Below are 14,958 nucleotides of genomic sequence, written 5' to 3' on the forward strand. Positions count from 1 at the left end.
CCCAAGGCGCAGCAAAGGAGGAGAGAGGGGAAACCCTAGGCTTAGATGGGCCTAAGGCCCATCCTAGGGGGCGCCCCCTCTCTCCCCCTCTTGGCCGCCTCCCCTTTCCCATCTAGGGATGCCGCCCCCCTAGGGGTGGGAACCCTAGAGGGGGCGCACCCTCCTCCCTCTCCCCTATATATAGTGAGGCCTGGGGCTGCCCATAAAGGGTGATCTGATCTCTGCCTGTTGGTGCAGCCCTCCCTCTTGTTCTTATCTTCTTTCTGAAAGGAAAAATATTCTTACTTGTATCTTTACATAGATACTTGTATTATTTTCTTACTTTTATTATTGCATCTTATATAGTGCGATGGTTTTGGTATCCGCCCCCGTCGGCCCTCGTCCTATCTATGATTCGGATGTGGTATATATATTATCTTTATAACTATTGGTTCATTTATTGTTTATGAATATTATGCCGACCAACGTGACATAGATTTTATTTATGTAGGATGTATGTGAATCGGAAATGCCAACCGACCCTATTGTCGAGAGGTTAAATTTAGTTGAATAAGAAAACAATTTGTTGAAGGAAAAAATAAAAAAAATTGAGGAGGAGAAGATGATATAGGAGTTGCATGTTGCGGATGTCGTCGATGATCACAAGATCAAGATGGATGCAATGCGCTTGAAGATTAGAAAGAGTAGAAAATATGCCATTCATACCGAGGCTTGGTATCATTATGTTGTTGGATCAATTGTTACCTTGGTTGCGAATATGATCGCATTTGTTTTCGCATTGAAATGTTTTACATAGTTTCAATGTATGGTTTAATTAATTAGATGCTCTGGAGAGCTATATGTTGTTAGATGAGAACTATGTATGCACTTTGGTTTTAATGTGATGATGAACTTCTATTAATTTGGACACTTAATTATATATAATGCACGCAGATGAACAGGCAATGGTTGTACGGTGACAGACACACCCGCGAGTACATTAAGGGCATGCATGAGTTTCTCGATGCGGCTGAGGCAAACAAGCAGAATGTTTTTATGTGTTGTCCATGCACTGAATGTGGGAATACGAGGTCTTATTCTAACCGGAAAATCCTTCACTCCCACCTGCTATACAAGGGTTTCATGCCACACTATAATGTTTGGACGAGGCACGAAGAAATAGGGGTTATGATGGAAGATGGCGGAGAAGAAGACTACGATGATAACTATGTGCCCCCTGAATACGGTGATGCTGCAACGGGGGGAGCTGGTGAAGATCAAGAGGAACCAGACGATGTGCCCAATGATGCTGCAACGGGTGAAGCTGCTGAAGATCAAGAGGAACCAGACGATGTGCCCGATGATGATGATCTCCGCCGGGTCATTGTCGATGCAATGACGCAATGCGAAAGTCAAAAGGAGAAGCTAAAGTTCGATTGCATGTTAGAGGATCACAAAAAAGGGTTATACCCCAATTGCGAAGATGTCAACACAAAGCTCAGTACCGTACTAGAATTGCTGCACTAGAAGGCAGAGAATGTTGTGGCTGACAAAGGATTTGAGAAGCTACTGAAAATATTGAAGAAGAAGCTTCCAAAGGATAACGAATTGCTCGACAGTACATACGCAGCAAAGAAGGTCGTATGCCCTCTAGGATTGGAGGTGGAGAAGATACATGCATGCCCTAATGACTGCATCCTCTACCGCGGTGTATACAAGGATCTGAACGCATGCCCGGTATGCGGTGCATTGCGGTATAAGATCAGACGAGATGACACTGGTGATGTTGACGGTGAGCCCCCCAGGAAGAGGGTTCCCCGTTAAACATTTTGAAAATCCTCAAAAACCTAATAGAAAAAAGTTACGGGACTTTTAAGATCTAGAGTGGAAAAAATCGAAAAAAATTCAAACAGTGGGCAAACTGTGGTCAAACAATGGTCAAACTAATTATTCTAGAATATTAGTGTTACTAAATAATTATTTTAGTTATTTCAATTTTGGTCAAATCTGGTCAAACTATGGTCAAACTGTGGTCAAACAATGGTGAAACTAATTATTCAAGAAATATTAGTGTTACTAAATAATTATTGTTTTTTAAAACAATAGTTTCAAACTCAAACAGTGAAATGTGTCACTTCGTGCTCAAGCAAAATTCCTGAAGGTTAATAGGATTGACATCTTACTATTGTCAGGAAAACAACAAGTGCAGACTTGGAAACGAAGGTATCTAGAACCCGAAAGTTAAGCATGCTCGGGCTGGAGTAGTGAGAGGGATGGGTGACTGTTCGGCAAGTTAGATGATTTGGAATGATGAGGGGTGATTAAAATAATTCAGAAGTTTGAAAACAAAATAATAATTCAAAAAAAATTTCAAAAAAAAAATCATAAAATTTCCTTTAGTCCCGGTTGGTGTTACCAACCGGGACTAAAGGTGGAGCTCACGTGGCCGCGCCCTTTAGTCCCGGTTCTGGATTGAACCGGGACTAAAGGGTCAGGGCATTAGTACTGACACTTTAGTCCCGGTTCAGGAACCGGGACTAAAGGCCCTTACGACCGGGACTATAGGCCCTTTTTCTACCAGTGTTTCGGGGTTTATCGGTAACGTGCCGGGACCACCGGGAGGCTCCCGGGGGTCCACCAAGTGGGGCCACATGCTCCGGAGGCTTGCATGGGCCAAGGGTGGTGAGGGACCAGCCCCTAAGTGGGCTGGTGCGCCTCCCACAAGGCCCAAGGCGCAGCAAAGGAGGAGAGAGGGGAAACCCTAGGCTTAGATGGGCCAAAGGCCCATCCTAGGGGGAGCCCCCCTTCTCCCCCTCTTGGCCGCCTCCCCTTTCCCATCTAGGGCTGCCGCCCCCCTAGGGGTGGGGACCCTAGAGGGGGCGCACCCTCCTCCCTCTCCCCTATATATAGTGAGGCCTGGGGCTGTCCATAAAGGGTGATTTGATCTCTGCCTATCGGTGCAGCCCTCCCTCTTGTTCTTATCTTCTTTCTGAAAGGAAAAATATTCTTACTTGTATGTTTACATAGATACTTGTATTATTTTCTTACTTTTATTATTGCATCTTATATAGTGCGATGGTTTTGGTATCCGCCCCCGTCGGCCCTCGTCCTGTCTATGATTCGGATGTGGTATATATATTATCTTTATAACTATTGGTTCATTTATTGTTTATGAAAATTATGCCGACAAACGTGACATAGATTTTATTTATGTAGGATGTATGTGAATCGGAAATGCCAACCGACCCTATTGTCGAGAGGTTAAATTTAGTTGAAGAAGAAAACAATTTGTTGAAGGAAAAAATAAAAAAATTGAGGAGGAGAAGATGATATTGGAGTTGCATGTTGCGGATGTCGTCGATGATCACAAGATCAAGATGGATGCAATGCGCTTGAAGATTAGAAAGAGTAGAAAATATGCCATTCATACCGAGGCTTGGTATCATTATGCCGTCGGATCAATTGTTACCTTGGTTGCGATTATGATCGCATTTGTTTTCGCATTGAAATGTTTTACATAGTTTCAATGTATGGTTTAATTAATTAGATGCTCTGGAGAGCTCTATGTTGTTAGATGAGAACTAGGTATGCACTTTGGTTTTAGTGTGATGATGAACTTCTATTAATTTGGACACTTAATTATATATAATGCACGCAGATGAACTGCCAATGGATGTACGGTGACAGACACACCCGCGAGTACATTAAGGGCATGCATGAGTTTCTCGATGCGGCTGAGGGAAACAAGCAGAATGGTTTTAGGTGTTGTCCATGCACTGAATGTGGGAATACGAGGTCTTACTCTAACCGGAAAATCCTTCACTCCCACCTGCTTTACAAGGGTTTCATGCCACACTATAATATTTGGACGAGGCACGAAGAAATAGGGGTTATGATGGAAGACGGCGGAGAAGAAGACTACGATGACAACTATGTGCGCCCTGAATACGATGATGCTTCAACGGGGGGAGCTGGTGAAGATCAAGAGGAACCAGACGATGTGCCCAATGATGCTGCAACGGGTGAAGCTGCTGAAGATCAAGAGGAACCAGACGATGTGCCCGATGATGATTATCTCCGCCGAGTCATTGTCGATGCAAGGACGCAATGCGAAAGTCAAAAGGAGAAGCTAAAGTTCGATTGCATGTTAGAGGATCACAAAAAAGGGTTATACCCCAATTGCGAAGATGGCAAAACAAATCTCGGTACCGTACTGGAATTGCTGCACTGGAAGGCAGAGAATGTTGTGGCTGACAAAGGATTTGAGAAGCTACTGAAAATGTTGAAGAAGAAGCTTCCAAAGGATAACGAATTGCCCGACAGTACATACGCAGCAAAGAAGGTCGTATGCCCTATAGGATTGGAGGTGGAGAAGATACATGCATGCCCTAATTACTGATCCTCTACCGCGGTGCATACAAGGATCTGAATGCATGCCCGGTATGCGGTGCATTGAGGTATAAGATCAGACGAGATGACACTGGTGATGTTGACGGCGAGCCCCCCAGGAAGAGGGTTCCCCGTTAAGCATTTTCAAAATCCTCAAAAACCTAATAGAAAAAAGTTACGGGGCTTTTAAGATCTAGAGTGGAAAAAATCGAAAAAAATTCAAACAGTGGGCAAACTGTGGTCAAACAATGGTCAAACTAATTATTCTAGAATATTAGTGTTACTAAATAATTATTTTAGTTATTTCAATTTTGGTCAAATCTGGTCAAACTGTGGTCAAACTGTGGTCAAACAATGGTCAAACTAATTATTCAAGAAATATTAGTGTTACTAAATAATTATTGTTTTTTAAAACAATAGTTTCAAACTCAAACAGTGAAATGTGTCACTTCATGCTTAAGCAAAATTCCTGAAGGTTAATACGATTGACATCTTACTATTGTCAGGAAAACAACAAGTGCAGACTTGGAAACGAAGGTATCTAGAACCCGAAAGTTAAGCGTGCTCGGGCTGGAGTAGTGAGAGGGATGGGTGACCGTTCGGGAAGTTAGATGATTTGGAATGATGAGGGGTGATTAGAGGATAAATTGAGAAGTGATGAGGGGTGGTGATTACAGACTAGTGGTTAAAATAATTTAGAAGTTTGAAAATAAAAAAAATTCAAAAAAAATTTCAAAAAAATTTTAAAAAAAAATCATGAAATTTCCTTTAGTCCCGGTTGGTGTTACCGACTGAGACTAAAGGTGGAGCTCACGTGGCCGCGCCCTTTAGTCCCGGTTCTGGATTGAACCGGGACTAAAGGGTCAGGGCATTAGTACCGACACTTTAGTCCCGGTTCAGGAACCGGGACTAAAGGCCCTTACGAACCGGGACTATAGGCCCTTTTTCTACCAGTGTTTCGGGGTTTATCGGTAACATGCCGGGACCACCGGGAGGGTCCCGGGGGTCCACCAAGTGGGGCCACATGCTCTGGAGGCTTGCATGGGCCAAGGGTGGTGAGGGACCAGCCCCTAAGTGGGCTGGTGCGCCCCCCACAAGGCCCAAGGCGCAGCAAAGGAGGAGAGAGGGGAAACCCTAGGCTTAGATGGGCCTAAGGCCCATCTAGGGGGCGCCCCCTCTCTCCCCCTCTTGGCCGCCTCCCCTTTCCCATCTAGGGCTGCCGCCCCCCTAGGGGTGGGAACCCTAGAGGGGGTGCACCCTCCTCCCTCTCCCCTATATATAGTGAGGCCTGGGGTGCCCATAAAGGGTGATCTGATCTCTGCCTGTTGGTGCAGCCCTCCCTCTTGTTCTTATCTTCTTTCTGAAAGGAAAAATAGTCTTACTTGTATGTTTACATAGATACTTGTATTATTTTCTTACTTTTATTATTGCATCTTATATAGTGCGATGGTTTTGGTATCCGCCCCCGTCGGCCCTCGTCCTGTCAATGATTCGGATGTGGTATATATATTATCTTTATAACTATTGGTTCATTTATTGTTTATGAAAATTATGCCGACCAACGTGACATAGATTTTATTTACATAGGATGTATGTGAATCGGAAATGCCAACCGACCCTATTGTCGAGAGGTTAAATTTAGTTGAAGAAGAAAACAATTTGTTGAAGGAAAAAATAAAAAATTGAGAGGAGAAGATGATATTGGAGTTGCATGTTGCAGATGTCGTCGATGATCACAAGATCAAGATGGATGCAATGCGCTTGAAGATTAGAAAGATTAGAAAATATGCCATTCATACCGAGGCTTGGTATCATTATGCCATTGGATCAATTGTTACCTTGGTTGCGATTATGATCGCATTTGTTTTCGCATTGAAATGTTTTACATAGTTTCAATGTATGGTTTAATTAATTAGATGCTCTGGAGAGCTATATGTTGTTAGATGAGAACTATGTATGCACTTTGGTTTTAATGTGATGATGAACTTCTATTAATTTGGACACTTAATTATATATAATGCACGCAGATGAACTGGCAATGGATGTACAGTGACAGACACACCCGCGAGTACATTAAGGGCATGCATGAGTTTCTCGATGCGGCTGAGGCAAACAAGCAGAATGGTTTTATGTGTTGTCCATGCACTGAATGTGGGAATACGAGGTCTTACTCTAACCGGAAAATCCTTCACTCCCACCTGCTTTATAAGGGTTTCATGCCACACTATAATGTTTGGACGAGGCACGAAGAAATAGGGGTTATGATGGAAGACGGCGGAGAAGAAGAGTACGATGACAACTATGTGCCCCCTGAATACGGTGATGCTGCAGCGGGGGGAGCTGGTGAAGATCAAGAGGAACCAGACGATGTGCCCAATGATGCTGCAACGGGTGAAGCTGCTGAAGATCAAGAGGAACCAGACGATGTGCCCGATGATGATGATCTCCGCCGGGTCATTGTCGATGCAAGGACGCAATGCGAAAGTCAAAAGGAGAAGCTAAAGTTCGATTGCATGTTAGAGGATCACAAAAAAGGGTTATACCCCAATTGCAAAGATGGCAACACAAAGCTCGGTACCGTACTGGAATTGCTGCAATGGAAGGCAGAGAATGTTGTGGCTGACAAAGGATTTGAGAAGCTACTGAAAATATTGAAGAAGAAGCTTCCAAAGGATAACGAATTGCCCGACAGTACATACGCAGCAAAGAAGGTCGTATGCCCTCTAGGATTGGAGGTGGAGAAGATACATGCATGCCCTAATGACTGCATCCTCTACCGCGGTGCATACAAGGATCTGAACGCATGCCCGGTATGCGGTGCATTGCGGTATAAGATCAGACGAGATGACACTGGTGATGTTGACGGCGAGCCCCCCAGGAAGAGGGTTCCCCGTTAAACATTTTCAAAATCCTCAAAAACCTAATAGAAAAAAGTTACGGGGCTTTTATGATCTAGAGTGGAAAAAATCGAAAAAAATTCAAACAGTGGGCAAACTGTGGTCAAACAATGGTCAAACTAATTATTCTAGAATATTAGTGTTGCTAAATAATTATTTTAGTTATTTCAATTTTGGTCAAATCTGGTCAAACTGTGGTCAAACTGTGGTCAAACAATGGTCAAACTAATTATTCAAGAAATATTAGTGTTACTAAATAATTATTGTTTTTTAAAACAATAGTTTCAAACTCAAACAGTGAAATGTGTCACTTCATGCTCAAGCAAAATTCCTGAAGGTTAGTAGGATTGACATCTTACTATTGTCAGGAAAACAACAAGTGCAGACTTGGAAACGAAGGTATCCAGAACCCGAAAGTTAAGCGTGCTCGGGCTGGAGTAGTGAGAGGGATGGGTGACCGTTCGGGAAGTTAGATGATTTGGAATGATGAGGGGTTATTAGAGGATAAATTCAGAAGTGATGAGGGGTGGTGATTACACACTAGTGGTTAAAATAATTCAGAAGTTTGAAAATAAAAAAAAATTCAAAAAAAATTTCAAAAAAAATCATAAAATTTCCTTTAGTCCCGGTTGGTGTTACCAACCGGGACTAAAGGTGGAGCTCACGTGGCCGCGCCCTTTAGTCCCGGTTCTGGATTGAACCGGGACTAAAGGGTCAGGGCATTAGTACCAACACTTTAGTCCCAGTTCAGGAACCGGGACTAAAGGCCCTTACGAACCGGGACTATAGGCCCTTTTTCTACCAGTGTTTCGGGGTTTATCGGTAACGTGCCGGGACCACCGGGCGGGTCCCGGGGGTCCACCAAGTGGGGCCACATGCTCCGGAGGCTTGCATGGGCCAAGGGTGGTGAGGGACCAGCCCCTAAGTGGGCTGGTGCGCCTCGCACAAGGCCCAAGGCGCAGCAAAGGAGGAGAGAGGGGAAACCCTAGGCTTAGATGGGCCTAAGGCCCATCCTAGGGGGCGCCCCCTCTCTCCCCCTCTTGGCCGCCTCCCCTTTCCCATCTAGGGCTGCCGCCCCCCTAGGGGTGGGAACCCTAGAGGGGGCGCACCCTCCTCCCTCTCCCCTATATATAGTGAGGCCTGGGGCTGCCCATAAAGGGTGATCTGATCTCTGCCTGTTGGTGCAGCCCTCCCTCTTGTTCTTATCTTCTTTCTGAAAGGAAAAATATTCTTACTTGTATCTTTACATAGATACTTGTATTATTTTCTTACTTTTATTATTGCATCTTATATAGTGCGATGGTTTTGGTATCCGCCCCCGTCGGCCCTCGTCCTATCTATGATTCGGATGTGGTATATATATTATCTTTATAACTATTGGTTCATTTATTGTTTATGAAAATTATGCCGACCAACGTGACATAGATTTTATTTATGTAGGATGTATGTGAATCGGAAATGCCAACCGGCCCTATTGTCGGGAGGTTAAATTTAGTTGAATAAGAAAACAATTTGTTGAAGGAAAAAATAAAAAAAATTGAGGAGGAGAAGATGATATTGGAGTTGCATGTTGCGGATGTCGTCGATGATCACAAGATCAAGATGGATGCAATGCGCTTGAAGATTAGAAAGAGTAGAAAATATGACATTCATACCGAGGCTTGGTATCATTATGCCGTTGGATCAATTGTTACCTTGGTTGCGATTATGATCGCATTTGTTTTCGCATTGAAATGTTTTACATAGTTTCAATGTATGGTTTAATTAATTAGATGCTCTGGAGAGATGTATGTTGTTAGATGAGAACTATGTATGCGCTTTGATTTTAATGTGATGATGAACTTCTATTAATTTGGACACTTAATTAAATATAATGCACGCAGATGAACTGGCAATGGATGTACGGTGACAGACACACCCACGAGTACATTAAGGGCATGCATGAGTTTCTCGATGCGGCTGAGGCAAACAAGCAGAATGGTTTTATGTGTTGTCCATGCACTGAATGTGGGAATACGAGGTCTTACTCTAACCGGAAAATCCTTCACTCCCACCTGCTTTACAAGGGTTTCATGCCACACTATAATGTTTGGACGAGGCACGAAGAAATAGGGGTTATGATGGAAGACGGCGGAGAAGAAGAGTACGATGACAACTATGTGCCCCCTGAATACGGTGATGCTGCAACGGGGGGAGCTGGTGAAGATCAAGAGGAACCAGACGATGTGCCCAATGATGCTGCAACGGGTGAAGCTGCTGAAGATCAAGAGGAACCAGACGATGTGCCCGATGATGATGATCTCCGCCGGGTCATTGTCGATGCAAGGACGCAATGCGAAAGTCAAAAGGAGAAGCTAAAGTTCGATTGCATGTTAGAGGATCACAAAAAAGGGTTATACCCCAATTGCGAAGATGGCAACACAAAGCTCGGTACCGTACTGGAATTGCTGCACTGGAAGGCAGAGAATGCTGTGGCTGACAAAGGATTTGAGAAGCTACTGAAAATATGGAAGAAGAAGCTTCCAAAGGATAACGAATTGCCCGACAGTACATACGCAGCAAAGAAGGTCGTATGCCCTCTAGGATTGGAGGTGGAGAAGATACATGCATGCCCTAATGACTGCATCCTCTACCGCGGTGCATACAAGGATCTGAACGCATGCCCGGTATGTGGTGCATTGCGGTATAAGATCAGACGAGATGACACTGGTGATGTTGACGGCGAGCCCCCCAGGAAGAGGGTTCCCCGTTAAACATTTTCAAAATCCTCAAAAACCTAATAGAAAAAAGTTACGGGGCTTTTAAGATCTAGAGTGGAAAAAATCGAAAAAAATTCAAACAGTGGGCAAACTGTGGTCAAACAATGGTCAAACTAATTATTCTAGAATATTAGTGTTACTAAATAATTATTTTAGTTATTTCAATTTTGGTCCAATCTGGTTAAACTGTGGTCAAACTGTGGTCAAACAATGGTCAAACTAATTATTCAAGAAATATTAGTGTTACTAAATAATTATTGTTTTTTAAAACAATAGTTTCAAACTCAAACAGTGAAATGTGTCACTTCATGCTCAAGCAAAATTCCTGAAGGTTAATAGGATTGACATCTTACTATTGTCAGGAAAACAACAAGTGCAGACTTGGAAACGAAGGAGAATAGAACCCGAAAGTTAAGCGTGCTCGGGCTGGAGTAGTGAGAGGGATGGGTGACCGTTCGGGAAGTTAGATGATTTGGAATGATGAGGGGTGATTAGAGGATAAATTGAGAAGTTATGAGGGGTGGTGATTACAGACTAGTGGTTAAAATAATTCAGAAGTTTGAAAATAAAAAAAAAATTCAAAAAAAAATTTAAAAAAAAATCATAAAATTTCCTTTAGTCCCGGTTGGTGTTACCAATCGGGACTAAAGGTGGAGCTCACGTGGCCGCGCCCTTTAGTCCCGGTTCTGGATTGAACCGGGACTAAAGGGTCAGGGCATTAGTACCGACACTTTAGTCCCGGTTCAGGAACCGGGACTAAAGGCCCTTACGAACCGGGACTATAGGCCCTTTTTCTACCAGTGTTTCGGGGTTTATCGGTAACGTGCCGGGACCACCGGGAGGGTCCCGGGGGTCCACCAAGTGGGGCCACATGCTCCGGAGGCTTGCATGGGCCAAGGGTGGTGAGGGACCAGCCCCTAAGTGGGCTGGTGCGCCTCCCACAAGGCCCAAGGCGCAGCAAAGGAGGAGAGAGGGGAAACCCTAGGCTTAGATGGGCCTAAGGCCCATCCTAGGGGGCGCCCCCTCTCTCCCCCTCTTGGCCGCCTCCCCTTTCCCATCTAGGGCTGCCGCCCCCTTAGGGGTGGGAACCCTAGAGGGGGCGCACCCTCCTCCCTCTCCCCTATATATAGTGGGGCCTGGGGCTGCCCATAAAGGGTGATCTGATCTCTGCCTGTTGGTGCAGCCCTCCCTCTTGTTCTTATCTTCTTTCTGAAAGGAAAAATATTCTTACTTGTATGTTTACATAGATACTTGTATTATTTTCTTACTTTTATTATTGCATCTTATATAGTGCGATGGTTTTGGTATCCGCCCCCATCGGCCCTCGTCCTGTCTATGATTCAGATGTGGTATATATATTATCTTTATAACTATTGGTTCATTTATTGTTTATGAAAATTATGCCGACCAACGTGACATAGATTTTATTTATGTAGGATGTATGTGAATCGGAAATGCCAACCGACCCTATTGTCGAGAGGTTAAATTTAGTTGAAGAAGAAAACAATTTGTTGAAGGAAAAAATAAAAAAATTGAGGAGGAGAAGATGATATTGGAGTTGCATGTTGCGGATGTCGTCGATGATCACAAGATCAAGATGGATGCAATGCGCTTGAAGATTAGAAAGATTAGAAAATATGCTATTCATACCGAGGCTTGGTATCATTATGCCATTCGATCAATTGTTACCTTGGTTGCGATTATGATCGCATTTGTTTTCGCATTGAAATGTTTTACATAGTTTCAATGTATGGTTTAATTAATTAGATGCTCTGGAGAGCTATATGTTGTTAGATGAGAACTATGTATGCACTTTGGTTTTAATGTGATGATGAACTTCTATTAAGTTGGACACTTAATTATATATAATGCACGCAGATGAACTGGCAATGGATGTACAGTGACAGACACACCCGCGAGTACATTAAGGGCATGCATGAGTTTCTCGATGCGGCTGAGGCAAACAAGCAGAATGGTTTTATGTGTTGTCCATGCACTGAATATGGGAATACGAGGTCTTACTCTAACCGGAAAATCCTTCACTCCCACCTGCTTTACAAGGGTTTCATGCCACACTATAATGTTTGGACGAGGCACGAAGAAATAGGGGTTATGATGGAAGACGGCGGAGAAGAAGAGTACGATGACAACTATGTGCCCCCTGAATACGGTGATGCTGCAGCGGGGGGAGCTGGTGAAGATCAAGAGGAACCAGACGATGTGCCCAATGATGCTGCAACGGGTGAAGCTGCTGAAGATCAAGAGGAACCAGACGATGTGCCCGATGATGATGATCTCCGCCGGGTCATTGTCGATGCAAGGACGCAATGCGAAAGTCAAAAGGAGAAGCTAAAGTTCGATTGCATGTTAGAGGATCACAAAAAAGGGTTATACCCCAATTGCAAAGATGGCAACACAAAGCTCGGTACCGTACTGGAATTGCTGCAATGGAAGGCAGAGAATGTTGTGGCTGACAAAGGATTTGAGAAGCTACTGAAAATATTGAAGAAGAAGCTTCCAAAGGATAACGAATTGCCCGACAGTACATACGCAGCAAAGAAGGTCGTATGCCCTCTAGGATTGGAGGTGGAGAAGATACATGCATGCCCTAATGACTGCATTCTCTACCGCGGTGCATACAAGGATCTGAACGCATGCCCGGTATGCGGTGAATTGCGGTATAAGATCAGACGAGATAACACTGGTGATGTTGACGGCGAGCCCCCCAGGAAGAGGGTTCCCCGTTAAACATTTTCAAAATCCTCAAAAACCTAATAGAAAAAAATTACGGGGCTTTTAAGATCTAGAGTGGAAAAAATCGAAAAAGATTCAAACAGTGGGCAAACTGTGGTCAAACAATGGTCAAACTAATTATTCTAGAATATTAGTATTACTAAATAATTATTTTAGTTATTTCAATTTTGGTCAAATCTGGTCAAACTATGGTCAAACTGTGGTCAAACAATGGTCAAACTAATTATTCAAGAAATATTAGTGTTACTAAATAATTATTGTTTTTTAAAACAATAGTTTCAAACTCAAACAGTGAAATGTGTCACTTCATGCTCAAGCAAAATTCCTGAAGGTTAATAGGATTGACATCTTACTATTGTCAGGAAAACAACAAGTGCAGACTTGGAAACGAAGGTATCTAGAACCCGAAAGTTAAGCGTGCTCGGGCTGGAGTAGTGAGAGGGATGGGTGACCGTTCAGGAAGTTAGATGATTTGGAATGATGAGGGTTGATTAGAGGATAAATTGAGAAGTGATGAGGGGTGGTGATTACAGACTAGTGGTTAAAATAATTCAGAAGTTTGAAAATAAAAAAAAATTCAAAAAAAAAATTTCAAAAAAAAAAATCATAAAATTTCCTTTAGTCCTGGTTCTGGATTGAACCGGGACAAAAGGGTCAGGGCATTAGTACCGACACTTTAGTCCCGGTTCAGGAACCGGGACTAAAGGCCCTTACGAACCGGGACTATAGGCCCTTTTTCTACCAGTGTTTCGGGGTTTATCGGTAACGTGCCGGGACCACCGGGAGGGTCCCGGGGGTCCACCAAGTGGGGCCACATGCTCCGGAGGCTTGCATGGGCCAAGGGTGGTGAGGGACCAGCCCCTAAGTGGGCTGGTGCGCCTCCCACAAGGCCCATGGAGCAGCAAAGGAGGAGAGAGGGGAAACCCTAGGCTTAGATGGGCCTAAGGCCCATCCTAGGGGGCGCCCCCTCTCTCCCCCTCTTGGCCGCCTCCCCTTTCCCATCTAGGCTGCCGCCCCCCTAGGGGTGGGAACCCTAGAGGGGGCGCACCCTCCTCCCTCTCCCCTATATATAGTGAGGCCTGGGGCTGCCCATAAAGGGTGATCTGATCTCTGCCTGTTGGGGCAGCCCTCCCTCTTGTTCTTATCTTCTTTCTGAAAGGAAAAATATTCTTACTTGTATATTTACATAGATACTTGTATTATTTTCTTACTTTGATTATTGCATCTTATATAGTGCGATGGTTTTGGTATCCGCCCCCGTCGGCCCTCGTCCTGTCTATGATTTGGATGTGGTATATATATTATCTTTATAACTATTGGTTCATTTATTTTATATGAAAATTATGCCGACCAACGTGACATATATTTTATTTATGTAGGATGTATGTGAATCGGAAATGCCAACCGACCCTATTGTCGAGAGGTTAAATTTAGTTGAAGAAGAAAACAATTTGTTGAAGGAAAAAATAAAAAAATTGAGGAGGAGAAGATGATATTGGAGTTGCATGTTGCGGATGTCGTCGATGATCACAAGATCAAGATGGATGCAATGCGCTTGAAGATTAGAAAGATTAGAAAATATGCTATTCATACCGAGGCTTGGTATCATTATGCCATTCGATCAATTGTTACCTTGGTTGCGATTATGATCGCATTTGTTTTCGCATTGAAATGTTTTACATAGTTTCAATGTATGGTTTAATTAATTAGATGCTCTGGAGAGCTATATGTTGTTAGATGAGAACTATGTATGCACTTTGGTTTTAATGTGATGATGAACTTCTATTAAGTTGGACACTTAATTATATATAATGCACGCAGATGAACTGGCAATGGATGTACAGTGACAGACACACCCGCGAGTACATTAAGGGCATGCATGAGTTTCTCGATGCGGCTGAGGCAAACAAGCAGAATGGTTTTATGTGTTGTCCATGCACTGAATATGGGAATACGAGGTCTTACTCTAACCGGAAAATCCTTCACTCCCACCTGCTTTACAAGGGTTTCATGCCACACTATAATGTTTGGACGAGGCACGAAGAAATAGGGGTTATGATGGAAGACGGCGGAGAAGAAGAGTACGATGACAACTATGTGCCCCCTGAATACGGTGATGCTGCAGCGGGGGGAGCTGGTGAAGATCAAGAGGAACCAGACGATGTGCCCAATGATGCTGC

The sequence above is a fragment of the Triticum dicoccoides genome, chromosome 7B, assembly GCF_002162155.2.
Source record: "Triticum dicoccoides isolate Atlit2015 ecotype Zavitan chromosome 7B, WEW_v2.0, whole genome shotgun sequence".
Taxonomy (NCBI): domain Eukaryota; kingdom Viridiplantae; phylum Streptophyta; class Magnoliopsida; order Poales; family Poaceae; genus Triticum; species Triticum dicoccoides.